The sequence below is a fragment of the Oncorhynchus mykiss genome, chromosome 19, assembly GCF_057628025.1.
Source record: "Oncorhynchus mykiss isolate SJ-2025 chromosome 19, ASM5762802v1, whole genome shotgun sequence".
NCBI lineage: Eukaryota > Metazoa > Chordata > Actinopteri > Salmoniformes > Salmonidae > Oncorhynchus > Oncorhynchus mykiss.
This window is the reverse complement of record NC_143040.1, coordinates 14,302,813-14,326,403: the sequence shown is the minus strand read 5'-3', so window position 1 is coordinate 14,326,403 and position 23,591 is coordinate 14,302,813. Positions and strand designations below refer to the sequence as shown.

Here is a 23,591-nt window from a genome sequence, read left to right as displayed (position 1 = left end):
GAAACAGGTACAAAATGGTCTATATCCACAGGCAAACGAGTCCTATATCGAAAAGGGCTCGCAAGCCAAAGAACACATCCCAACCGTGAAGCACAGCATCATGTTGGGGGTGCTTTGCTGCAGGAGGGTCTGGTACACCACTAGAACACCTGGGAAGGACACTGCAGGGCAAATCAGTTTGCAATTTGAAGTGGTACATATGTGCAACAACCTACTAAATTCATAGTGACAGGATGCACAACTAAACAAGGAGCATAGACTATAGACTATTTCCTTTACCGGGAATCGAACCCGGGCCGCGGCGGTGAGAGCACCGAATCCTAACCACTAGACCACCAGGGAAGGGTACTAGAGTGGAAATCGGTTCCCAGTGTGAGCTGGTACATATGTGCGATAACCTTCCATATTCATAGTGACAGGTTGCACAAGTAAACATGTAGCAAAAGAGTAGTTCCCTGACCGGGAATCGAACCCGGGCCGCGGCGGTGAGAGCGCCGAATCCTAACCACTAGACCACCAGGGAAGGGTACTAGAGTGAAAATCGGTTCCCAGTGTGAGCTGGTACATACAGTTGAAGTCGTAAGTTTCCATCCACTTAGGCTGGAGTCATTAAAACCTGTTTGTCAACCCCTCCACACATTTCTTGTTAACAAACTATAGTTTTGGCAGTCGGTTAGGACATCTACTTTGTGCATGACACAAGTAATTTTTCCAACAATTGTTTACAGACCGATTATTTCACTTATAATTCAGTGTATCACAAATCCAGTGGGTCAGAAGTTTACATACACTAAGTTGGCTGTGCCTTTAAACAGTTTGGAAAATTCCCGAAAATGATGTCATGGCTTTAGAAGCTTCTGATAGGCTAATTGACATCCTTTGAGTCAATTGGAGGTGTACCTGTAGATGTATTTCAAGGCCTACCTTCAAACTCAGTGCCTCTTTGCTTGACTCCATGGGAAAACCAAAGGAAATCAGCCAAGACCTCAGAAAAAAAATGTAGACCTCCACAAATCTGGTTCATCCTTGGGAGCAATTTCCAAACGCCTGAAGGTACCTCGCTCATCTGTAGAAACAATAGTACGCAAGTATAAACACCATGGGACCACGCAGGCGTCATACCGCTCAGGAAGGAGACGCGTTCTGTCTCCTAGAGATGAACGTACTTTGGGTCGAAAAGTGCAAATCCATCCCAGAACTACAGCAAAGGACCTTGTGAAGATGCTGGAGGAAACAGGTACAAAATGGTCTATATCCACAGGCAAACGAGTCCTATATCGAAAAGGGCTCGCAAGCCAAAGAACACATCCCAACCGTGAAGCACAGCATCATGTTGGGGGTGCTTTGCTGCAGGAGGGTCTGGTACACCACTAGAACACCTGGGAAGGACACTGCAGGGCAAATCAGTTTGCAATTTGAAGTGGTACATATGTGCAACAACCTACTAAATTCATAGTGACAGGATGCACAACTAAACAAGGAGCATAGACTATAGACTATTTCCTTTACCAGGAATCGAACCCGGGCCGCGGCGGTGAGAGCGCCGAATCCTAACCACTAGACCACCAGGGAAGGGTACTAGAGTGCAAATCGGTTCCCAGTGTGAGCTGGTACATATGTGCGATAACCTTCCATATTCATAGTGACAGGTTGCACAAGTAAACATGTAGCAAAAGAGTAGTTCCCTGACCGGGAATCGAACCCGGGCCGCGGCGGTGAGAGCGCCGAATCCTAACCACTAGACCACCAGGGAAGGGTACTAGAGTGCAAATCGGTTCCCAGTGTGAGCTGGTACATACATTTGAAGTCGTAAGTTTCCATCCACTTAGGCTGGAGTCATTAAAACCTGTTTGTCAACCCCTCCACACATTTCTTGTTAACAAACTATAGTTTTGGCAGTCGGTTAGGACATCTACTTTGTGCATGACACAAGTAATTTTTCCAACAATTGTTTACAGACCGATTATTTCACTTATAATTCAGTGTATCACAAATCCAGTGGGTCAGAAGTTTACATACACTAAGTTGTCATGGCTTTAGAAGCTTCTGATAGGCTAATTGACATCCTTTGAGTCAATTGGAGGTGTACCTGTAGATGTATTTCAAGGCCTACCTTCAAACTCAGTGCCTCTTTGCTTGACTCCATGGGAAAACCAAAGGAAATCAGCCAAGACCTCAGAAAAAAAATGTAGACCTCCACAAATCTGGTTCATCCTTGGGAGCAATTTCCAAACGCCTGAAGGTACCTCGCTCATCTGTAGAAACAATAGTACGCAAGTATAAACACCATGGGACCACGCAGGCGTCATACCGCTCAGGAAGGAGACGCGTTCTGTCTCCTAGAGATGAACGTACTTTGGGTCGAAAAGTGCAAATCCATCCCAGAACTACAGCAAAGGACCTTGTGAAGATGCTGGAGGAAACAGGTACAAAATGGTCTATATCCACAGGCAAACGAGTCCTATATCGAAAAGGGCTCGCAAGCCAAAGAACACATCCCAACCGTAAAGCACAGCATCATGTTGGGGGTGCTTTGCTGCAGGAGGGTCTGGTGCACCACTAGAACACCTGGGAAGGACACTGCAGGGCAAATCAGTTTGCAATTTGAAGTGGTACATATGTGCAACAACCTACTAAATTCATAGTGACAGGATGCACAACTAAACAAGGAGCATAGACTATAGACTATTTCCTTTACCGGGAATCGAACCCGGGCCGCGGCGGTGAGAGCGCCGAATCCTAACCACTAGACCACCAGGGAAGGGTACTAGAGTGAAAATCGGTTCCCAGTGTGAGCTGGTACATACAGTTGAAGTCGTAAGTTTCCATCCACTTAGGCTGGAGTCATTAAAACCTGTTTGTCAACCCCTCCACACATTTCTTGTTAACAAACTATAGTTTTGGCAGTCGGTTAGGACATCTACTTTGTGCATGACACAAGTAATTTTTCCAACAATTGTTTACAGACCGATTATTTCACTTATAATTCAGTGTATCACAAATCCAGTGGGTCAGAAGTTTACATACACTAAGTTGGCTGTGCCTTTAAACAGTTTGGAAAATTCCCGAAAATGATGTCATGGCTTTAGAAGCTTCTGATAGGCTAATTGACATCCTTTGAGTCAATTGGAGGTGTACCTGTAGATGTATTTCAAGGCCTACCTTCAAACTCAGTGCCTCTTTGCTTGACTCCATGGGAAAACCAAAGGAAATCAGCCAAGACCTCAGAAAAAAAATGTAGACCTCCACAAATCTGGTTCATCCTTGGGAGCAATTTCCAAACGCCTGAAGGTACCTCGCTCATCTGTAGAAACAATAGTACGCAAGTATAAACACCATGGGACCACGCAGGCGTCATACCGCTCAGGAAGGAGACGCGTTCTGTCTCCTAGAGATGAACGTACTTTGGGTCGAAAAGTGCAAATCCATCCCAGAACTACAGCAAAGGACCTTGTGAAGATGCTGGAGGAAACAGGTACAAAATGGTCTATATCCACAGGCAAACGAGTCCTATATCGAAAAGGGCTCGCAAGCCAAAGAACACATCCCAACCGTGAAGCACAGCATCATGTTGGGGGTGCTTTGCTGCAGGAGGGTCTGGTGCACCACTAGAACACCTGGGAAGGACACTGCAGGGCAAATCAGTTTGCAATTTGAAGTGGTACATATGTGCAACAACCTACTAAATTCATAGTGACAGGATGCACAACTAAACAAGGAGCATAGACTATAGACTATTTCCTTTACCGGGAATCGAACCCGGGCCGCGGCGGTGAGAGCGCCGAATCCTAACCACTAGACCACCAGGGAAGGGTACTAGAGTGCAAATCGGTTCCCAGTGTGAGCTGGTACATATGTGCGATAACCTTCCATATTCATAGTGACAGGTTGCACAAGTAAACATGTAGCAAAAGAGTAGTTCCCTGACCGGGAATCGAACCCGGGCCGCGGCGGTGAGAGCGCCGAATCCTAACCACTAGACCACCAGGGAAGGGTACTAGAGTGAAAATCGGTTCCCAGTGTGAGCTGGTACATACAGTTGAAGTCGTAAGTTTCCATCCACTTAGGCTGGAGTCATTAAAACCTGTTTGTCAACCCCTCCACACATTTCTTGTTAACAAACTATAGTTTTGGCAGTCGGTTAGGACATCTACTTTGTGCATGACACAAGTAATTTTTCCAACAATTGTTTACAGACCGATTATTTCACTTATAATTCAGTGTATCACAAATCCAGTGGGTCAGAAGTTTACATACACTAAGTTGGCTGTGCCTTTAAACAGTTTGGAAAATTCCCGAAAATGATGTCATGGCTTTAGAAGCTTCTGATAGGCTAATTGACATCCTTTGAGTCAATTGGAGGTGTACCTGTAGATGTATTTCAAGGCCTACCTTCAAACTCAGTGCCTCTTTGCTTGACTCCATGGGAAAACCAAAGGAAATCAGCCAAGACCTCAGAAAAAAAATGTAGACCTCCACAAATCTGGTTCATCCTTGGGAGCAATTTCCAAACGCCTGAAGGTACCTCGCTCATCTGTAGAAACAATAGTACGCAAGTATAAACACCATGGGACCACGCAGGCGTCATACCGCTCAGGAAGGAGACGCGTTCTGTCTCCTAGAGATGAACGTACTTTGGGTCGAAAAGTGCAAATCCATCCCAGAACTACAGCAAAGGACCTTGTGAAGATGCTGGAGGAAACAGGTACAAAATGGTCTATATCCACAGGCAAACGAGTCCTATATCGAAAAGGGCTCGCAAGCCAAAGAACACATCCCAACCGTGAAGCACAGCATCATGTTGGTCATGTCCACTTAGGCTGGAGTCATTAAAACCTGTTTGTCAACCCCTCCACACATTTCTTGTTAACAAACTATAGTTTTGGCAGTCGGTTAGGACATCTACTTTGTGCATGACACAAGTAATTTTTCCAACAATTGTTTACAGACCGATTATTTCACTTATAATTCAGTGTATCACAAATCCAGTGGGTCAGAAGTTTACATACACTAAGTTGGCTGTGCCTTTAAACAGTTTGGAAAATTCCCGAAAATGATGTCATGGCTTTAGAAGCTTCTGATAGGCTAATTGACATCCTTTGAGTCAATTGGAGGTGTACCTGTAGATGTATTTCAAGGCCTACCTTCAAACTCAGTGCCTCTTTGCTTGACTCCATGGGAAAACCAAAGGAAATCAGCCAAGACCTCAGAAAAAAAATGTAGACCTCCACAAATCTGGTTCATCCTTGGGAGCAATTTCCAAACGCCTGAAGGTACCTCGCTCATCTGTAGAAACAATAGTACGCAAGTATAAACACCATGGGACCACGCAGGCGTCATACCGCTCAGGAAGGAGACGCGTTCTGTCTCCTAGAGATGAACGTACTTTGGGTCGAAAAGTGCAAATCCATCCCAGAACTACAGCAAAGGACCTTGTGAAGATGCTGGAGGAAACAGGTACAAAATGGTCTATATCCACAGGCAAACGAGTCCTATATCGAAAAGGGCTCGCAAGCCAAAGAACACATCCCAACCGTGAAGCACAGCATCATGTTGGGGGTGCTTTGCTGCAGGAGGGTCTGGTGCACCACTAGAACACCTGGGAAGGACACTGCAGGGCAAATCAGTTTGCAATTTGAAGTGGTACATATGTGCAACAACCTACTAAATTCATAGTGACAGGATGCACAACTAAACAAGGAGCATAGACTATAGACTATTTCCTTTACCGGGAATCGAACCCGGGCCGCGGCGGTGAGAGCGCCGAATCCTAACCACTAGACCACCAGGGAAGGGTACTAGAGTGGAAATCGGTTCCCAGTGTGAGCTGGTACATATGTGCGATAACCTTCCATATTCATAGTGACAGGTTGCACAAGTAAACATGTAGCAAAAGAGTAGTTCCCTGACCGGGAATCGAACCCGGGCCGCGGCGGTGAGAGCGCCGAATCCTAACCACTAGACCACCAGGGAAGGGTACTAGAGTGAAAATCGGTTCCCAGTGTGAGCTGGTACATACAGTTGAAGTCGTAAGTTTCCATCCACTTAGGCTGGAGTCATTAAAACCTGTTTGTCAACCCCTCCACACATTTCTTGTTAACAAACTATAGTTTTGGCAGTCGGTTAGGACATCTACTTTGTGCATGACACAAGTAATTTTTCCAACAATTGTTTACAGACCGATTATTTCACTTATAATTCAGTGTATCACAAATCCAGTGGGTCAGAAGTTTACATACACTAAGTTGGCTGTGCCTTTAAACAGTTTGGAAAATTCCCGAAAATGATGTCATGGCTTTAGAAGCTTCTGATAGGCTAATTGACATCCTTTGAGTCAATTGGAGGTGTACCTGTAGATGTATTTCAAGGCCTACCTTCAAACTCAGTGCCTCTTTGCTTGACTCCATGGGAAAACCAAAGGAAATCAGCCAAGACCTCAGAAAAAAAATGTAGACCTCCACAAATCTGGTTCATCCATGGGAGCAATTTCCAAACGCCTGAAGGTACCTCGCTCATCTGTAGAAACAATAGTACGCAAGTATAAACACCATGGGACCACGCAGGCGTCATACCGCTCAGGAAGGAGACGCGTTCTGTCTCCTAGAGATGAACGTACTTTGGGTCGAAAAGTGCAAATCCATCCCAGAACTACAGCAAAGGACCTTGTGAAGATGCTGGAGGAAACAGGTACAAAATGGTCTATATCCACAGGCAAACGAGTCCTATATCGAAAAGGGCTCGCAAGCCAAAGAACACATCCCAACCGTGAAGCACAGCATCATGTTGGGGGTGCTTTGCTGCAGGAGGGTCTGGTGCACCACTAGAACACCTGGGAAGGACACTGCAGGGCAAATCAGTTTGCAATTTGAAGTGGTACATATGTGCAACAACCTACTAAATTCATAGTGACAGGTTGCACAAGTAAACAAGGAGCATAGACTATTTCCCTGACCGGGAATCGAACCCGGGCCGCGGCGGTGAGAGCGCCGAATCCTAACCACTAGACCACCAGGGAAGGGTACTAGAGTGCAAATCGGTTCCCAGTGTGAGCTGGTACATATGTGCGATAACCTTCCATATTCATAGTGACAGGTTGCACAAGTAAACATGTAGCAAAAGAGTAGTTCCCTGACCGGGAATCGAACCCGGGCCGCGAGAGCGCCGAATCCTAACCACTAGACCACCAGGGAAGGGTACTAGAGTGAAAATCGGTTCCCAGTGTGAGCTGGTACATACAGTTGAAGTCGTAAGTTTCCATCCACTTAGGCTGGAGTCATTAAAACCTGTTTGTCAACCCCTCCACACATTTCTTGTTAACAAACTATAGTTTTGGCAGTCGGTTAGGACATCTACTTTGTGCATGACACAAGTAATTTTTCCAACAATTGTTTACAGACCGATTATTTCACTTATAATTCAGTGTATCACAAATCCAGTGGGTCAGAAGTTTACATACACTAAGTTGGCTGTGCCTTTAAACAGTTTGGAAAATTCCCGAAAATGATGTCATGGCTTTAGAAGCTTCTGATAGGCTAATTGACATCCTTTGAGTCAATTGGAGGTGTACCTGTAGATGTATTTCAAGGCCTACCTTCAAACTCAGTGCCTCTTTGCTTGACTCCATGGGAAAACCAAAGGAAATCAGCCAAGACCTCAGAAAAAAAATGTAGACCTCCACAAATCTGGTTCATCCTTGGGAGCAATTTCCAAACGCCTGAAGGTACCTCGCTCATCTGTAGAAACAATAGTACGCAAGTATAAACACCATGGGACCACGCAGGCGTCATACCGCTCAGGAAGGAGACGCGTTCTGTCTCCTAGAGATGAACGTACTTTGGGTCGAAAAGTGCAAATCCATCCCAGAACTACAGCAAAGGACCTTGTGAAGATGCTGGAGGAAACAGGTACAAAATGGTCTATATCCACAGGCAAACGAGTCCTATATCGAAAAGGGCTCGCAAGCCAAAGAACACATCCCAACCGTGAAGCACAGCATCATGTTGGGGGTGCTTTGCTGCAGGAGGGTCTGGTGCACCACTAGAACACCTGGGAAGGACACTGCAGGGCAAATCAGTTTGCAATTTGAAGTGGTACATATGTGCAACAACCTACTAAATTCATAGTGACAGGATGCACAACTAAACAAGGAGCATAGACTATAGACTATTTCCTTTACCGGGAATCGAACCCGGGCCGCGGCGGTGAGAGCGCCGAATCCTAACCACTAGACCACCAGGGAAGGGTACTAGAGTGGAAATCGGTTCCCAGTGTGAGCTGGTACATATGTGCGATAACCTTCCATATTCATAGTGACAGGTTGCACAAGTAAACATGTAGCAAAAGAGTAGTTCCCTGACCGGGAATCGAACCCGGGCCGCGGCGGTGAGAGCGCCGAATCCTAACCACTAGACCACCAGGGAAGGGTACTAGAGTGAAAATCGGTTCCCAGTGTGAGCTGGTACATACAGTTGAAGTCGTAAGTTTCCATCCACTTAGGCTGGAGTCATTAAAACCTGTTTGTCAACCCCTCCACACATTTCTTGTTAACAAACTATAGTTTTGGCAGTCGGTTAGGACATCTACTTTGTGCATGACACAAGTAATTTTTCCAACAATTGTTTACAGACCGATTATTTCACTTATAATTCAGTGTATCACAAATCCAGTGGGTCAGAAGTTTACATACACTAAGTTGGCTGTGCCTTTAAACAGTTTGGAAAATTCCCGAAAATGATGTCATGGCTTTAGAAGCTTCTGATAGGCTAATTGACATCCTTTGAGTCAATTGGAGGTGTACCTGTAGATGTATTTCAAGGCCTACCTTCAAACTCAGTGCCTCTTTGCTTGACTCCATGGGAAAACCAAAGGAAATCAGCCAAGACCTCAGAAAAAAAATGTAGACCTCCACAAATCTGGTTCATCCTTGGGAGCAATTTCCAAACGCCTGAAGGTACCTCGCTCATCTGTAGAAACAATAGTACGCAAGTATAAACACCATGGGACCACGCAGGCGTCATACCGCTCAGGAAGGAGACGCGTTCTGTCTCCTAGAGATGAACGTACTTTGGGTCGAAAAGTGCAAATCCATCCCAGAACTACAGCAAAGGACCTTGTGAAGATGCTGGAGGAAACAGGTACAAAATGGTCTATATCCACAGGCAAACGAGTCCTATATCGAAAAGGGCTCGCAAGCCAAAGAACACATCCCAACCGTGAAGCACAGCATCATGTTGGGGGTGCTTTGCTGCAGGAGGGTCTGGTGCACCACTAGAACACCTGGGAAGGACACTGCAGGGCAAATCAGTTTGCAATTTGAAGTGGTACATATGTGCAACAACCTACCAAATTCATAGTGACAGGATGCACAACTAAACAAGGCGCATAGACTATAGACTATTTCCTTTACCGGGAATCGAACCCGGGCCACGGCGGTGAGAGCGCCGAATCCTAACCACTAGACCACCAGGGAAGGGTACTAGAGTGCAAATCGGTTCCCAGTGTGAGCTGGTACATATGTGCGATAACCTTCCATATTCATAGTGACAGGTTGCACAAGTAAACATGTAGCAAAAGAGTAGTTCCCTGACCGGGAATCGAACCCGGGCCGCGGCGGTGAGAGCGCCGAATCCTAACCACTAGACCACCAGGGAAGGGTACTAGAGTGAAAATCGGTTCCCAGTGTGAGCTGGTACATACAGTTGAAGTCGTAAGTTTCCATCCACTTAGGCTGGAGTCATTAAAACCTGTTTGTCAACCCCTCCACACATTTCTTGTTAACAAACTATAGTTTTGGCAGTCGGTTAGGACATCTACTTTGTGCATGACACAAGTAATTTTTCCAACAATTGTTTACAGACCGATTATTTCACTTATAATTCAGTGTATCACAAATCCAGTGGGTCAGAAGTTTACATACACTAAGTTGGCTGTGCCTTTAAACAGTTTGGAAAATTCCCGAAAATGATGTCATGGCTTTAGAAGCTTCTGATAGGCTAATTGACATCCTTTGAGTCAATTGGAGGTGTACCTGTAGATGTATTTCAAGGCCTACCTTCAAACTCAGTGCCTCTTTGCTTGACTCCATGGGAAAACCAAAGGAAATCAGCCAAGACCTCAGAAAAAAAATGTAGACCTCCACAAATCTGGTTCATCCTTGGGAGCAATTTCCAAACGCCTGAAGGTACCTCGCTCATCTGTAGAAACAATAGTACGCAAGTATAAACACCATGGGACCACGCAGGCGTCATACCGCTCAGGAAGGAGACGCGTTCTGTCTCCTAGAGATGAACGTACTTTGGGTCGAAAAGTGCAAATCCATCCCAGAACTACAGCAAAGGACCTTGTGAAGATGCTGGAGGAAACAGGTACAAAATGGTCTATATCCACAGGCAAACGAGTCCTATATCGAAAAGGGCTCGCAAGCCAAAGAACACATCCCAACCGTGAAGCACAGCATCATGTTGGGGGTGCTTTGCTGCAGGAGGGTCTGGTGCACCACTAGAACACCTGGGAAGGACACTGCAGGGCAAATCAGTTTGCAATTTGAAGTGGTACATATGTGCAACAACCTACCAAATTCATAGTGACAGGATGCACAACTAAACAAGGCGCATAGACTATAGACTATTTCCTTTACCGGGAATCGAACCCGGGCCACGGCGGTGAGAGCGCCGAATCCTAACCACTAGACCACCAGGGAAGGGTACTAGAGTGGAAATCGGTTCCCAGTGTGAGCTGGTACATATGTGCGATAACCTTCCAAATTCATAGTGACAGGTTGCACAAGTAAACAAGGAGCATAGACTATTTCCCTGACCGGGAATCGAACCCGGGCCGCGGCGGTGAGAGCGCCGAATCCTAACCACTAGACCACCAGGGAAGGGTACTAGAGTGAAAATCGGTTCCCAGTGTGAGCTGGTACATACAGTTGAAGTCGTAAGTTTCCATCCACTTAGGCTGGAGTCATTAAAACCTGTTTGTCAACCCCTCCACACATTTCTTGTTAACAAACTATAGTTTTGGCAGTCGGTTAGGACATCTACTTTGTCTATGACACAAGTAATTTTTCCAACAATTGTTTACAGACCGATTATTTCACTTATAATTCAGTGTATCACAAATCCAGTGGGTCAGAAGTTTACATACACTAAGTTGGCTGTGCCTTTAAACAGTTTGGAAAATTCCCGAAAATGATGTCATGGCTTTAGAAGCTTCTGATAGGCTAATTGACATCCTTTGAGTCAATTGGAGGTGTACCTGTAGATGTATTTCAAGGCCTACCTTCAAACTCAGTGCCTCTTTGCTTGACTCCATGGGAAAACCAAAGGAAATCAGCCAAGACCTCAGAAAAAAAATGTAGACCTCCACAAATCTGGTTCATCCTTGGGAGCAATTTCCAAACGCCTGAAGGTACCTCGCTCATCTGTAGAAACAATAGTACGCAAGTATAAACACCATGGGACCACGCAGGCGTCATACCGCTCAGGAAGGAGACGCGTTCTGTCTCCTAGAGATGAACGTACTTTGGGTCGAAAAGTGCAAATCCATCCCAGAACTACAGCAAAGGACCTTGTGAAGATGCTGGAGGAAACAGGTACAAAATGGTCTATATCCACAGGCAAACGAGTCCTATATCGAAAAGGGCTCGCAAGCCAAAGAACACATCCCAACCGTGAAGCACAGCATCATGTTGGGGGTGCTTTGCTGCAGGAGGGTCTGGTGCACCACTAGAACACCTGGGAAGGACACTGCAGGGCAAATCAGTTTGCAATTTGAAGTGGTACATATGTGCAACAACCTACCAAATTCATAGTGACAGGATGCACAACTAAACAAGGCGCATAGACTATAGACTATTTCCTTTACCGGGAATCGAACCCGGGCCGCGGCGGTGAGAGCGCCGAATCCTAACCACTAGACCACCAGGGAAGGGTACTAGAGTGGAAATCGGTTCCCAGTGTGAGCTGGTACATATGTGCGATAACCTTCCAAATTCATAGTGACAGGTTGCACAAGTAAACAAGGAGCATAGACTATTTCCCTGACCGGGAATCGAACCCGGGCCGCGGCGGTGAGAGCGCCGAATCCTAACCACTAGACCACCAGGGAAGGGTACTAGAGTGAAAATCGGTTCCCAGTGTGAGCTGGTACATACAGTTGAAGTCGTAAGTTTCCATCCACTTAGGCTGGAGTCATTAAAACCTGTTTGTCAACCCCTCCACACATTTCTTGTTAACAAACTATAGTTTTGGCAGTCGGTTAGGACATCTACTTTGTGCATGACACAAGTAATTTTTCCAACAATTGTTTACAGACCGATTATTTCACTTATAATTCAGTGTATCACAAATCCAGTGGGTCAGAAGTTTACATACACTAAGTTGGCTGTGCCTTTAAACAGTTTGGAAAATTCCCGAAAATGATGTCATGGCTTTAGAAGCTTCTGATAGGCTAATTGACATCCTTTGAGTCAATTGGAGGTGTACCTGTAGATGTATTTCAAGGCCTACCTTCAAACTCAGTGCCTCTTTGCTTGACTCCATGGGAAAACCAAAGGAAATCAGCCAAGACCTCAGAAAAAAAATGTAGACCTCCACAAATCTGGTTCATCCTTGGGAGCAATTTCCAAACGCCTGAAGGTACCTCGCTCATCTGTAGAAACAATAGTACGCAAGTATAAACACCATGGGACCACGCAGGCGTCATACCGCTCAGGAAGGAGACGCGTTCTGTCTCCTAGAGATGAACGTACTTTGGGTCGAAAAGTGCAAATCCATCCCAGAACTACAGCAAAGGACCTTGTGAAGATGCTGGAGGAAACAGGTACAAAATGGTCTATATCCACAGGCAAACGAGTCCTATATCGAAAAGGGCTCGCAAGCCAAAGAACACATCCCAACCGTGAAGCACAGCATCATGTTGGGGGTGCTTTGCTGCAGGAGGGTCTGGTGCACCACTAGAACACCTGGGAAGGACACTGCAGGGCAAATCAGTTTGCAATTTGAAGTGGTACATATGTGCAACAACCTACTAAATTCATAGTGACAGGATGCACAACTAAACAAGGAGCATAGACTATAGACTATTTCCTTTACCGGGAATCGAACCCGGGCCGCGGCGGTGAGAGCGCCGAATCCTAACCACTAGACCACCAGGGAAGGGTACTAGAGTGCAAATCGGTTCCCAGTGTGAGCTGGTACATATGTGCGATAACCTTCCATATTCATAGTGACAGGTTGCACAAGTAAACATGTAGCAAAAGAGTAGTTCCCTGACCGGGAATCGAACCCGGGCCGCGGCGGTGAGAGCGCCGAATCCTAACCACTAGACCACCAGGGAAGGGTACTAGAGTGAAAATCGGTTCCCAGTGTGAGCTGGTACATACAGTTGAAGTCGTAAGTTTCCATCCACTTAGGCTGGAGTCATTAAAACCTGTTTGTCAACCCCTCCACACATTTCTTGTTAACAAACTATAGTTTTGGCAGTCGGTTAGGACATCTACTTTGTGCATGACACAAGTAATTTTTCCAACAATTGTTTACAGACCGATTATTTCACTTATAATTCAGTGTATCACAAATCCAGTGGGTCAGAAGTTTACATACACTAAGTTGGCTGTGCCTTTAAACAGTTTGGAAAATTCCCGAAAATGATGTCATGGCTTTAGAAGCTTCTGATAGGCTAATTGACATCCTTTGAGTCAATTGGAGGTGTACCTGTAGATGTATTTCAAGGCCTACCTTCAAACTCAGTGCCTCTTTGCTTGACTCCATGGGAAAACCAAAGGAAATCAGCCAAGACCTCAGAAAAAAAATGTAGACCTCCACAAATCTGGTTCATCCTTGGGAGCAATTTCCAAACGCCTGAAGGTACCTCGCTCATCTGTAGAAACAATAGTACGCAAGTATAAACACCATGGGACCACGCAGGCGTCATACCGCTCAGGAAGGAGACGCGTTCTGTCTCCTAGAGATGAACGTACTTTGGGTCGAAAAGTGCAAATCCATCCCAGAACTACAGCAAAGGACCTTGTGAAGATGCTGGAGGAAACAGGTACAAAATGGTCTATATCCACAGGCAAACGAGTCCTATATCGAAAAGGGCTCGCAAGCCAAAGAACACATCCCAACCGTGAAGCACAGCATCATGTTGGGGGTGCTTTGCTGCAGGAGGGTCTGGTGCACCACTAGAACACCTGGGAAGGACACTGCAGGGCAAATCAGTTTGCAATTTGAAGTGGTACATATGTGCAACAACCTACTAAATTCATAGTGACAGGATGCACAACTAAACAAGGAGCATAGACTATAGACTATTTCCTTTACCGGGAATCGAACCCGGGCCGCGGCGGTGAGAGCGCCGAATCCTAACCACTAGACCACCAGGGAAGGGTACTAGAGTGCAAATCGGTTCCCAGTGTGAGCTGGTACATATGTGCGATAACCTTCCATATTCATAGTGACAGGTTGCACAAGTAAACATGTAGCAAAAGAGTAGTTCCCTGACCGGGAATCGAACCCGGGCCGCAGCGGTGAGAGCGCCGAATCCTAACCACTAGACCACCAGGGAAGGGTACTAGAGTGAAAATCGGTTCCCAGTGTGAGCTGGTACATACAGTTGAAGTCATAAGTTTCCATCCACTTAGGCTGGAGTCATTAAAACCTGTTTGTCAACCCCTCCACACATTTCTTGTTAACAAACTATAGTTTTGGCAGTCGGTTAGGACATCTACTTTGTGCATGACACAAGTAATTTTTCCAACAATTGTTTACAGACCGATTATTTCACTTATAATTCAGTGTATCACAAATCCAGTGGGTCAGAAGTTTACATACACTAAGTTGGCTGTGCCTTTAAACAGTTTGGAAAATTCCCGAAAATGATGTCATGGCTTTAGAAGCTTCTGATAGGCTAATTGACATCCTTTGAGTCAATTGGAGGTGTACCTGTAGATGTATTTCAAGGCCTACCTTCAAACTCAGTGCCTCTTTGCTTGACTCCATGGGAAAACCAAAGGAAATCAGCCAAGACCTCAGAAAAAAAATGTAGACCTCCACAAATCTGGTTCATCCTTGGGAGCAATTTCCAAACGCCTGAAGGTACCTCGCTCATCTGTAGAAACAATAGTACGCAAGTATAAACACCATGGGACCACGCAGGCGTCATACCGCTCAGGAAGGAGACGCGTTCTGTCTCCTAGAGATGAACGTACTTTGGGTCGAAAAGTGCAAATCCATCCCAGAACTACAGCAAAGGACCTTGTGAAGATGCTGGAGGAAACAGGTACAAAATGGTCTATATCCACAGGCAAACGAGTCCTATATCGAAAAGGGCTCGCAAGCCAAAGAACACATCCCAACCGTGAAGCACAGCATCATGTTGGGGGTGCTTTGCTGCAGGAGGGTCTGGTGCACCACTAGAACACCTGGGAAGGACACTGCAGGGCAAATCAGTTTGCAATTTGAAGTGGTACATATGTGCAACAACCTACTAAATTCATAGTGACAGGATGCACAACTAAACAAGGAGCATAGACTATAGACTATTTCCTTTACCGGGAATCGAACCCGGGCCGCGGCGGTGAGAGCGCCGAATCCTAACCACTAGACCACCAGGGAAGGGTACTAGAGTGGAAATCGGTTCCCAGTGTGAGCTGGTACATATGTGCGATAACCTTCCATATTCATAGTGACAGGTTGCACAAGTAAACATGTAGCAAAAGAGTAGTTCCCTGACCGGGAATCGAACCCGGGCCGCGGCGGTGAGAGCGCCGAATCCTAACCACTAGACCACCAGGGAAGGGTACTAGAGTGAAAATCGGTTCCCAGTGTGAGCTGGTACATACAGTTGAAGTCGTAAGTTTCCATCCACTTAGGCTGGAGTCATTAAAACCTGTTTGTCAACCCCTCCACACATTTCTTGTTAACAAACTATAGTTTTGGCAGTCGGTTAGGACATCTACTTTGTGCATGACACAAGTAATTTTTCCAACAATTGTTTACAGACCGATTATTTCACTTATAATTCAGTGTATCACAAATCCAGTGGGTCAGAAGTTTACATACACTAAGTTGGCTGTGCCTTTAAACAGTTTGGAAAATTCCCGAAAATGATGTCATGGCTTTAGAAGCTTCTGATAGGCTAATTGACATCCTTTGAGTCAATTGGAGGTGTACCTGTAGATGTATTTCAAGGCCTACCTTCAAACTCAGTGCCTCTTTGCTTGACTCCATGGGAAAACCAAAGGAAATCAGCCAAGACCTCAGAAAAAAAATGTAGACCTCCACAAATCTGGTTCATCCATGGGAGCAATTTCCAAACGCCTGAAGGTACCTCGCTCATCTGTAGAAACAATAGTACGCAAGTATAAACACCATGGGACCACGCAGGCGTCATACCGCTCAGGAAGGAGACGCGTTCTGTCTCCTAGAGATGAACGTACTTTGGGTCGAAAAGTGCAAATCCATCCCAGAACTACAGCAAAGGACCTTGTGAAGATGCTGGAGGAAACAGGTACAAAATGGTCTATATCCACAGGCAAACGAGTCCTATATCGAAAAGGGCTCGCAAGCCAAAGAACACATCCCAACCGTGAAGCACAGCATCATGTTGGGGGTGCTTTGCTGCAGGAGGGTCTGGTGCACCACTAGAACACCTGGGAAGGACACTGCAGGGCAAATCAGTTTGCAATTTGAAGTGGTACATATGTGCAACAACCTACTAAATTCATAGTGACAGGTTGCACAAGTAAACAAGGAGCATAGACTATTTCCCTGACCGGGAATCGAACCCGGGCCGCGGCGGTGAGAGCGCCGAATCCTAACCACTAGACCACCAGGGAAGGGTACTAGAGTGCAAATCGGTTCCCAGTGTGAGCTGGTACATATGTGCGATAACCTTCCATATTCATAGTGACAGGTTGCACAAGTAAACATGTAGCAAAAGAGTAGTTCCCTGACCGGGAATCGAACCCGGGCCGCGAGAGCGCCGAATCCTAACCACTAGACCACCAGGGAAGGGTACTAGAGTGAAAATCGGTTCCCAGTGTGAGCTGGTACATACAGTTGAAGTCGTAAGTTTCCATCCACTTAGGCTGGAGTCATTAAAACCTGTTTGTCAACCCCTCCACACATTTCTTGTTAACAAACTATAGTTTTGGCAGTCGGTTAGGACATCTACTTTGTGCATGACACAAGTAATTTTTCCAACAATTGTTTACAGACCGATTATTTCACTTATAATTCAGTGTATCACAAATCCAGTGGGTCAGAAGTTTACATACACTAAGTTGGCTGTGCCTTTAAACAGTTTGGAAAATTCCCGAAAATGATGTCATGGCTTTAGAAGCTTCTGATAGGCTAATTGACATCCTTTGAGTCAATTGGAGGTGTACCTGTAGATGTATTTCAAGGCCTACCTTCAAACTCAGTGCCTCTTTGCTTGACTCCATGGGAAAACCAAAGGAAATCAGCCAAGACCTCAGAAAAAAAATGTAGACCTCCACAAATCTGGTTCATCCTTGGGAGCAATTTCCAAACGCCTGAAGGTACCTCGCTCATCTGTAGAAACAATAGTACGCAAGTATAAACACCATGGGACCACGCAGGCGTCATACCGCTCAGGAAGGAGACGCGTTCTGTCTCCTAGAGATGAACGTACTTTGGGTCGAAAAGTGCAAATCCATCCCAGAACTACAGCAAAGGACCTTGTGAAGATGCTGGAGGAAACAGGTACAAAATGGTCTATATCCACAGGCAAACGAGTCCTATATCGAAAAGGGCTCGCAAGCCAAAGAACACATCCCAACCGTGAAGCACAGCATCATGTTGGGGGTGCTTTGCTGCAGGAGGGTCTGGTGCACCACTAGAACACCTGGGAAGGACACTGCAGGGCAAATCAGTTTGCAATTTGAAGTGGTACATATGTGCAACAACCTACTAAATTCATAGTGACAGGTTGCACAAGTAAACAAGGAGCATAGACTATTTCCCTGACCGGGAATCGAACCCGGGCCGCGGCGGTGAGAGCGCCGAATCCTAACCACTAGACCACCAGGGAAGGGTACTAGAGTGCAAATCGGTTCCCAGTGTGAGCTGGTACATATGTGCGATAACCTTCCATATTCATAGTGACAGGTTGCACAAGTAAACATGTAGCAAAAGAGTAGTTCCCTGACCGGGAATCGAACCCGGGCCGCGAGAGCGCCGAATCCTAACCACTAGACCACCAGGGAAGGGTACTAGAGTGAAAATCGGTTCCCAGTGTGAGCTGGTACATACAGTTGAAGTCGTAAGTTTCCATCCACTTAGGCTGGAGTCATTAAAACCTGTTTGTCAACCCCTCCACACATTTCTTGTTAACAAACTATAGTTTTGGCAGTCGGTTAGGACATCTACTTTGTGCATGACACAAGTAATTTTTCCAACAATTGTTTACAGACCGATTATTTCACTTATAATTCAGTGTATCACAAATCCAGTGGGTCAGAAGTTTACATACACTAAGTTGGCTGTGCCTTTAAACAGTTTGGAAAATTCCCGAAAATGATGTCATGGCTTTAGAAGCTTCTGATAGGCTAATTGACATCCTTTGAGTCAATTGGAGGTGTACCTGTAGATGTATTTCAAGGCCTACCTTCAAACTCAGTGCCTCTTTGCTTGACTCCATGGGAAAACCAAAGGAAATCAGCCAAGACCTCAGAAAAAAAATGTAGACCTCCACAAATCTGGTTCATCCTTGGGAGCAATTTCCAAACGCCTGAAGGTACCTCGCTCATCTGTAGAAACAATAGTACGCAAGTATAAACACCATGGGACCACGCAGGCGTCATACCGCTCAGGAAGGAGACGCGTTCTGTCTCCTAGAGATGAACGTACTTTGGGTCGAAAAGTGCAAATCCATCCCAGAACTACAGCAAAGGACCTTGTGAAGATGCTGGAGGAAACAGGTACAAAATGGTCTATATCCACAGGCAAACGAGTCCTATATCGAAAAGGGCTCGCAAGCCAAAGAACACATCCCAACCGTGAAGCACAGCATCATGTTGGGGGTGCTTTGCTGCAGGAGGGTCTGGTGCACCACTAGAACACCTGGGAAGGACACTGCAGGGCAAATCAGTTTGCAATTTGAAGTGGTACATATGTGCAACAACCTACTAAATTCATAGTGACAGGATGCACAACTAAACAAGGAGCATAGACTATAGACTATTTCCTTTACCGGGAATCGAACCCGGGCCGCGGCGGTGAGAGCGCCGAATCCTAACCACTAGACCACCAGGGAAGGGTACTAGAGTGGAAATCGGTTCCCAGTGTGAGCTGGTACATATGTGCGATAACCTTCCATATTCATAGTGACAGGTTGCACAAGTAAACATGTAGCAAAAGAGTAGTTCCCTGACCGGGAATCGAACCCGGGCCGCGGCGGTGAGAGCGCCGAATCCTAACCACTAGACCACCAGGGAAGGGTACTAGAGTGCAAATCGGTTCCCAGTGTGAGCTGGTACATATGTGCGATAACCTTCCATATTCATAGTGACAGGTTGCACAAGTAAACATGTAGCAAAAGAGTAGTTCCCTGACCGGGAATCGAACCCGGGCCGCGGCGGTGAGAGCGCCGAATCCTAACCACTAGACCACCAGGGAAGGGTACTAGAGTGAAAATCGGTTCCCAGTGTGAGCTGGTACATACAGTTGAAGTCGTAAGTTTCCATCCACTTAGGCTGGAGTCATTAAAACCTGTTTGTCAACCCCTCCACACATTTCTTGTTAACAAACTATAGTTTTGGCAGTCGGTTAGGACATCTACTTTGTGCATGACACAAGTAATTTTTCCAACAATTGTTTACAGACCGATTATTTCACTTATAATTCAGTGTATCACAAATCCAGTGGGTCAGAAGTTTACATACACTAAGTTGGCTGTGCCTTTAAACAGTTTGGAAAATTCCCGAAAATGATGTCATGGCTTTAGAAGCTTCTGATAGGCTAATTGACATCCTTTGAGTCAATTGGAGGTGTACCTGTAGATGTATTTCAAGGCCTACCTTCAAACTCAGTGCCTCTTTGCTTGACTCCATGGGAAAACCAAAGGAAATCAGCCAAGACCTCAGAAAAAAAATGTAGACCTCCACAAATCTGGTTCATCCTTGGGAGCAATTTCCAAACGCCTGAAGGTACCTCGCTCATCTGTAGAAACAATAGTACGCAAGTATAAACACCATGGGACCACGCAGGCGTCATACCGCTCAGGAAGGAGACGCGTTCTGTCTCCTAGAGATGAACGTACTTTGGGTCGAAAAGTGCAAATCCATCCCAGAACTACAGCAAAGGACCTTGTGAAGATGCTGGAGGAAACAGGTACAAAATGGTCTATATCCACAGGCAAACGAGTCCTATATCGAAAAGGGCTCGCAAGCCAAAGAACACATCCCAACCGTGAAGCACAGCATCATGTTGGGGGTGCTTTGCTGCAGGAGGGTCTGGTGCACCACTAGAACACCTGGGAAGGACACTGCAGGGCAAATCAGTTTGCAATTTGAAGTGGTACATATGTGCAACAACCTACTAAATTCATAGTGACAGGATGCACAACTAAACAAGGAGCATAGACTATAGACTATTTCCTTTACCGGGAATCGAACCCGGGCCGCGGCGGTGAGAGCGCCGAATCCTAACCACTAGACCACCAGGGAAGGGTACTAGAGTGCAAATCGGTTCCCAGTGTGAGCTGGTACATATGTGCGATAACCTTCCATATTCATAGTGACAGGTTGCACAAGTAAACATGTAGCAAAAGAGTAGTTCCCTGACCGGGAATCGAACCCGGGCCGCGGCGGTGAGAGCGCCGAATCCTAACCACTAGACCACCAGGGAAGGGTACTAGAGTGAAAATCGGTTCCCAGTGTGAGCTGGTACATACAGTTGAAGTCGTAAGTTTCCATCCACTTAGGCTGGAGTCATTAAAACCTGTTTGTCAACCCCTCCACACATTTCTTGTTAACAAACTATAGTTTTGGCAGTCGGTTAGGACATCTACTTTGTGCATGACACAAGTAATTTTTCCAACAATTGTTTACAGACCGATTATTTCACTTATAATTCAGTGTATCACAAATCCAGTGGGTCAGAAGTTTACATACACTAAGTTGGCTGTGCCTTTAAACAGTTTGGAAAATTCCCGAAAATGATGTCATGGCTTTAGAAGCTTCTGATAGGCTAATTGACATCCTTTGAGTCAATTGGAGGTGTACCTGTAGATGTATTTCAAGGCCTACCTTCAAACTCAGTGCCTCTTTGCTTGACTCCATGGGAAAACCAAAGGAAATCAGCCAAGACCTCAGAAAAAAAATGTAGACCTCCACAAATCTGGTTCATCCTTGGGAGCAATTTCCAAACGCCTGAAGGTACCTCGCTCATCTGTAGAAACAATAGTACGCAAGTATAAACACCATGGGACCACGCAGGCGTCATACCGCTCAGGAAGGAGACGCGTTCTGTCTCCTAGAGATGAACGTACTTTGGGTCGAAAAGTGCAAATCCATCCCAGAACTACAGCAAAGGACCTTGTGAAGATGCTGGAGGAAACAGGTACAAAATGGTCTATATCCACAGGCAAACGAGTCCTATATCGAAAAGGGCTCGCAAGCCAAAGAACACATCCCAACCGTGAAGCACAGCATCATGTTGGGGGTGCTTTGCTGCAGGAGGGTCTGGTGCACCACTAGAACACCTGGGAAGGACACTGCAGGGCAAATCAGTTTGCAATTTGAAGTGGTACATATGTGCAACAACCTACTAAATTCATAGTGACAGGATGCACAACTAAACAAGGAGCATAGACTATAGACTATTTCCTTTACCGGGAATCGAACCCGGGCCGCGGCGGTGAGAGCGCCGAATCCTAACCACTAGACCACCAGGGAAGGGTACTAGAGTGCAAATCGGTTCCCAGTGTGAGCTGGTACATATGTGCGATAACCTTCCATATTCATAGTGACAGGTTGCACAAGTAAACATGTAGCAAAAGAGTAGTTCCCTGACCGGGAATCGAACCCGGGCCGCAGCGGTGAGAGCGCCGAATCCTAACCACTAGACCACCAGGGAAGGGTACTAGAGTGAAAATCGGTTCCCAGTGTGAGCTGGTACATACAGTTGAAGTCATAAGTTTCCATCCACTTAGGCTGGAGTCATTAAAACCTGTTTGTCAACCCCTCCACACATTTCTTGTTAACAAACTATAGTTTTGGCAGTCGGTTAGGACATCTACTTTGTGCATGACACAAGTAATTTTTCCAACAATTGTTTACAGACCGATTATTTCACTTATAATTCAGTGTATCACAAATCCAGTGGGTCAGAAGTTTACATACACTAAGTTGGCTGTGCCTTTAAACAGTTTGGAAAATTCCCGAAAATGATGTCATGGCTTTAGAAGCTTCTGATAGGCTAATTGACATCCTTTGAGTCAATTGGAGGTGTACCTGTAGATGTATTTCAAGGCCTACCTTCAAACTCAGTGCCTCTTTGCTTGACTCCATGGGAAAACCAAAGGAAATCAGCCAAGACCTCAGAAAAAAAATGTAGACCTCCACAAATCTGGTTCATCCTTGGGAGCAATTTCCAAACGCCTGAAGGTACCTCGCTCATCTGTAGAAACAATAGTACGCAAGTATAAACACCATGGGACCACGCAGGCGTCATACCGCTCAGGAAGGAGACGCGTTCTGTCTCCTAGAGATGAACGTACTTTGGGTCGAAAAGTGCAAATCCATCCCAGAACTACAGCAAAGGACCTTGTGAAGATGCTGGAGGAAACAGGTACAAAATGGTCTATATCCACAGGCAAACGAGTCCTATATCGAAAAGGGCTCGCAAGCCAAAGAACACATCCCAACCGTGAAGCACAGCATCATGTTGGGGGTGCTTTGCTGCAGGAGGGTCTGGTGCACCACTAGAACACCTGGGAAGGACACTGCAGGGCAAATCAGTTTGCAATTTGAAGTGGTACATATGTGCAACAACCTACTAAATTCATAGTGACAGGATGCACAACTAAACAAGGAGCATAGACTATAGACTATTTCCTTTACCGGGAATCGAACCCGGGCCGCGGCGGTGAGAGCGCCGAATCCTAACCACTAGACCACCAGGGAAGGGTACTAGAGTGGAAATCGGTTCCCAGTGTGAGCTGGTACATATGTGCGATAACCTTCCATATTCATAGTGACAGGTTGCACAAGTAAACATGTAGCAAAAGAGTAGTTCCCTGACCGGGAATCGAACCCGGGCCGCGGCGGTGAGAGCGCCGAATCCTAACCACTAGACCACCAGGGAAGGGTACTAGAGTGAAAATCGGTTCCCAGTGTGAGCTGGTACATACAGTTGAAGTCGTAAGTTTCCATCCACTTAGGCTGGAGTCATTAAAACCTGTTTGTCAACCCCTCCACACATTTCTTGTTAACAAACTATAGTTTTGGCAGTCGGTTAGGACATCTACTTTGTGCATGACACAAGTAATTTTTCCAACAATTGTTTACAGACCGATTATTTCACTTATAATTCAGTGTATCACAAATCCAGTGGGTCAGAAGT

At 45.9% G+C, this 23,591-nt stretch overlaps 17 non-coding genes across 17 annotated transcripts; all 17 read right to left on the bottom strand.

The window, feature by feature from the left end:
* Positions 1–451: 451 nt before the first annotated feature.
* On the bottom strand, positions 452–523 carry trnae-cuc (transfer RNA glutamic acid (anticodon CUC)). Its single transcript has one exon. It is a non-coding gene; the product is annotated as a tRNA-Glu (tRNA).
* A 1,158-nt stretch (positions 524–1,681) lies between these two features.
* Positions 1,682–1,753, bottom strand: trnae-cuc (transfer RNA glutamic acid (anticodon CUC)). The gene has a single exon. It is a non-coding gene; the product is annotated as a tRNA-Glu (tRNA).
* A 2,166-nt stretch (positions 1,754–3,919) lies between these two features.
* trnae-cuc (transfer RNA glutamic acid (anticodon CUC)) lies at positions 3,920–3,991 on the bottom strand. Its single transcript has one exon. It is a non-coding gene; the product is annotated as a tRNA-Glu (tRNA).
* Positions 3,992–5,901: 1,910 nt separating this feature from the next.
* On the bottom strand, positions 5,902–5,973 carry trnae-cuc (transfer RNA glutamic acid (anticodon CUC)). Its single transcript has one exon. It is a non-coding gene; the product is annotated as a tRNA-Glu (tRNA).
* A 970-nt stretch (positions 5,974–6,943) lies between these two features.
* Positions 6,944–7,015, bottom strand: trnae-cuc (transfer RNA glutamic acid (anticodon CUC)). The gene has a single exon. It is a non-coding gene; the product is annotated as a tRNA-Glu (tRNA).
* A 1,333-nt stretch (positions 7,016–8,348) lies between these two features.
* Positions 8,349–8,420, bottom strand: trnae-cuc (transfer RNA glutamic acid (anticodon CUC)). The gene has a single exon. It is a non-coding gene; the product is annotated as a tRNA-Glu (tRNA).
* A 1,158-nt stretch (positions 8,421–9,578) lies between these two features.
* On the bottom strand, positions 9,579–9,650 carry trnae-cuc (transfer RNA glutamic acid (anticodon CUC)). The gene has a single exon. It is a non-coding gene; the product is annotated as a tRNA-Glu (tRNA).
* A 1,157-nt stretch (positions 9,651–10,807) lies between these two features.
* trnae-cuc (transfer RNA glutamic acid (anticodon CUC)) lies at positions 10,808–10,879 on the bottom strand. The gene has a single exon. It is a non-coding gene; the product is annotated as a tRNA-Glu (tRNA).
* A 1,157-nt stretch (positions 10,880–12,036) lies between these two features.
* trnae-cuc (transfer RNA glutamic acid (anticodon CUC)) lies at positions 12,037–12,108 on the bottom strand. The gene has a single exon. It is a non-coding gene; the product is annotated as a tRNA-Glu (tRNA).
* Positions 12,109–13,266: 1,158 nt separating this feature from the next.
* Positions 13,267–13,338, bottom strand: trnae-cuc (transfer RNA glutamic acid (anticodon CUC)). Its single transcript has one exon. It is a non-coding gene; the product is annotated as a tRNA-Glu (tRNA).
* A 2,388-nt stretch (positions 13,339–15,726) lies between these two features.
* trnae-cuc (transfer RNA glutamic acid (anticodon CUC)) lies at positions 15,727–15,798 on the bottom strand. Its single transcript has one exon. It is a non-coding gene; the product is annotated as a tRNA-Glu (tRNA).
* A 970-nt stretch (positions 15,799–16,768) lies between these two features.
* trnae-cuc (transfer RNA glutamic acid (anticodon CUC)) lies at positions 16,769–16,840 on the bottom strand. Its single transcript has one exon. It is a non-coding gene; the product is annotated as a tRNA-Glu (tRNA).
* A 1,145-nt stretch (positions 16,841–17,985) lies between these two features.
* On the bottom strand, positions 17,986–18,057 carry trnae-cuc (transfer RNA glutamic acid (anticodon CUC)). Its single transcript has one exon. It is a non-coding gene; the product is annotated as a tRNA-Glu (tRNA).
* A 1,333-nt stretch (positions 18,058–19,390) lies between these two features.
* trnae-cuc (transfer RNA glutamic acid (anticodon CUC)) lies at positions 19,391–19,462 on the bottom strand. Its single transcript has one exon. It is a non-coding gene; the product is annotated as a tRNA-Glu (tRNA).
* A 109-nt stretch (positions 19,463–19,571) lies between these two features.
* trnae-cuc (transfer RNA glutamic acid (anticodon CUC)) lies at positions 19,572–19,643 on the bottom strand. The gene has a single exon. It is a non-coding gene; the product is annotated as a tRNA-Glu (tRNA).
* A 1,158-nt stretch (positions 19,644–20,801) lies between these two features.
* On the bottom strand, positions 20,802–20,873 carry trnae-cuc (transfer RNA glutamic acid (anticodon CUC)). Its single transcript has one exon. It is a non-coding gene; the product is annotated as a tRNA-Glu (tRNA).
* Positions 20,874–23,261: 2,388 nt separating this feature from the next.
* Positions 23,262–23,333, bottom strand: trnae-cuc (transfer RNA glutamic acid (anticodon CUC)). The gene has a single exon. It is a non-coding gene; the product is annotated as a tRNA-Glu (tRNA).
* Between the last annotated feature and the right edge of the window lie 258 nt (positions 23,334–23,591).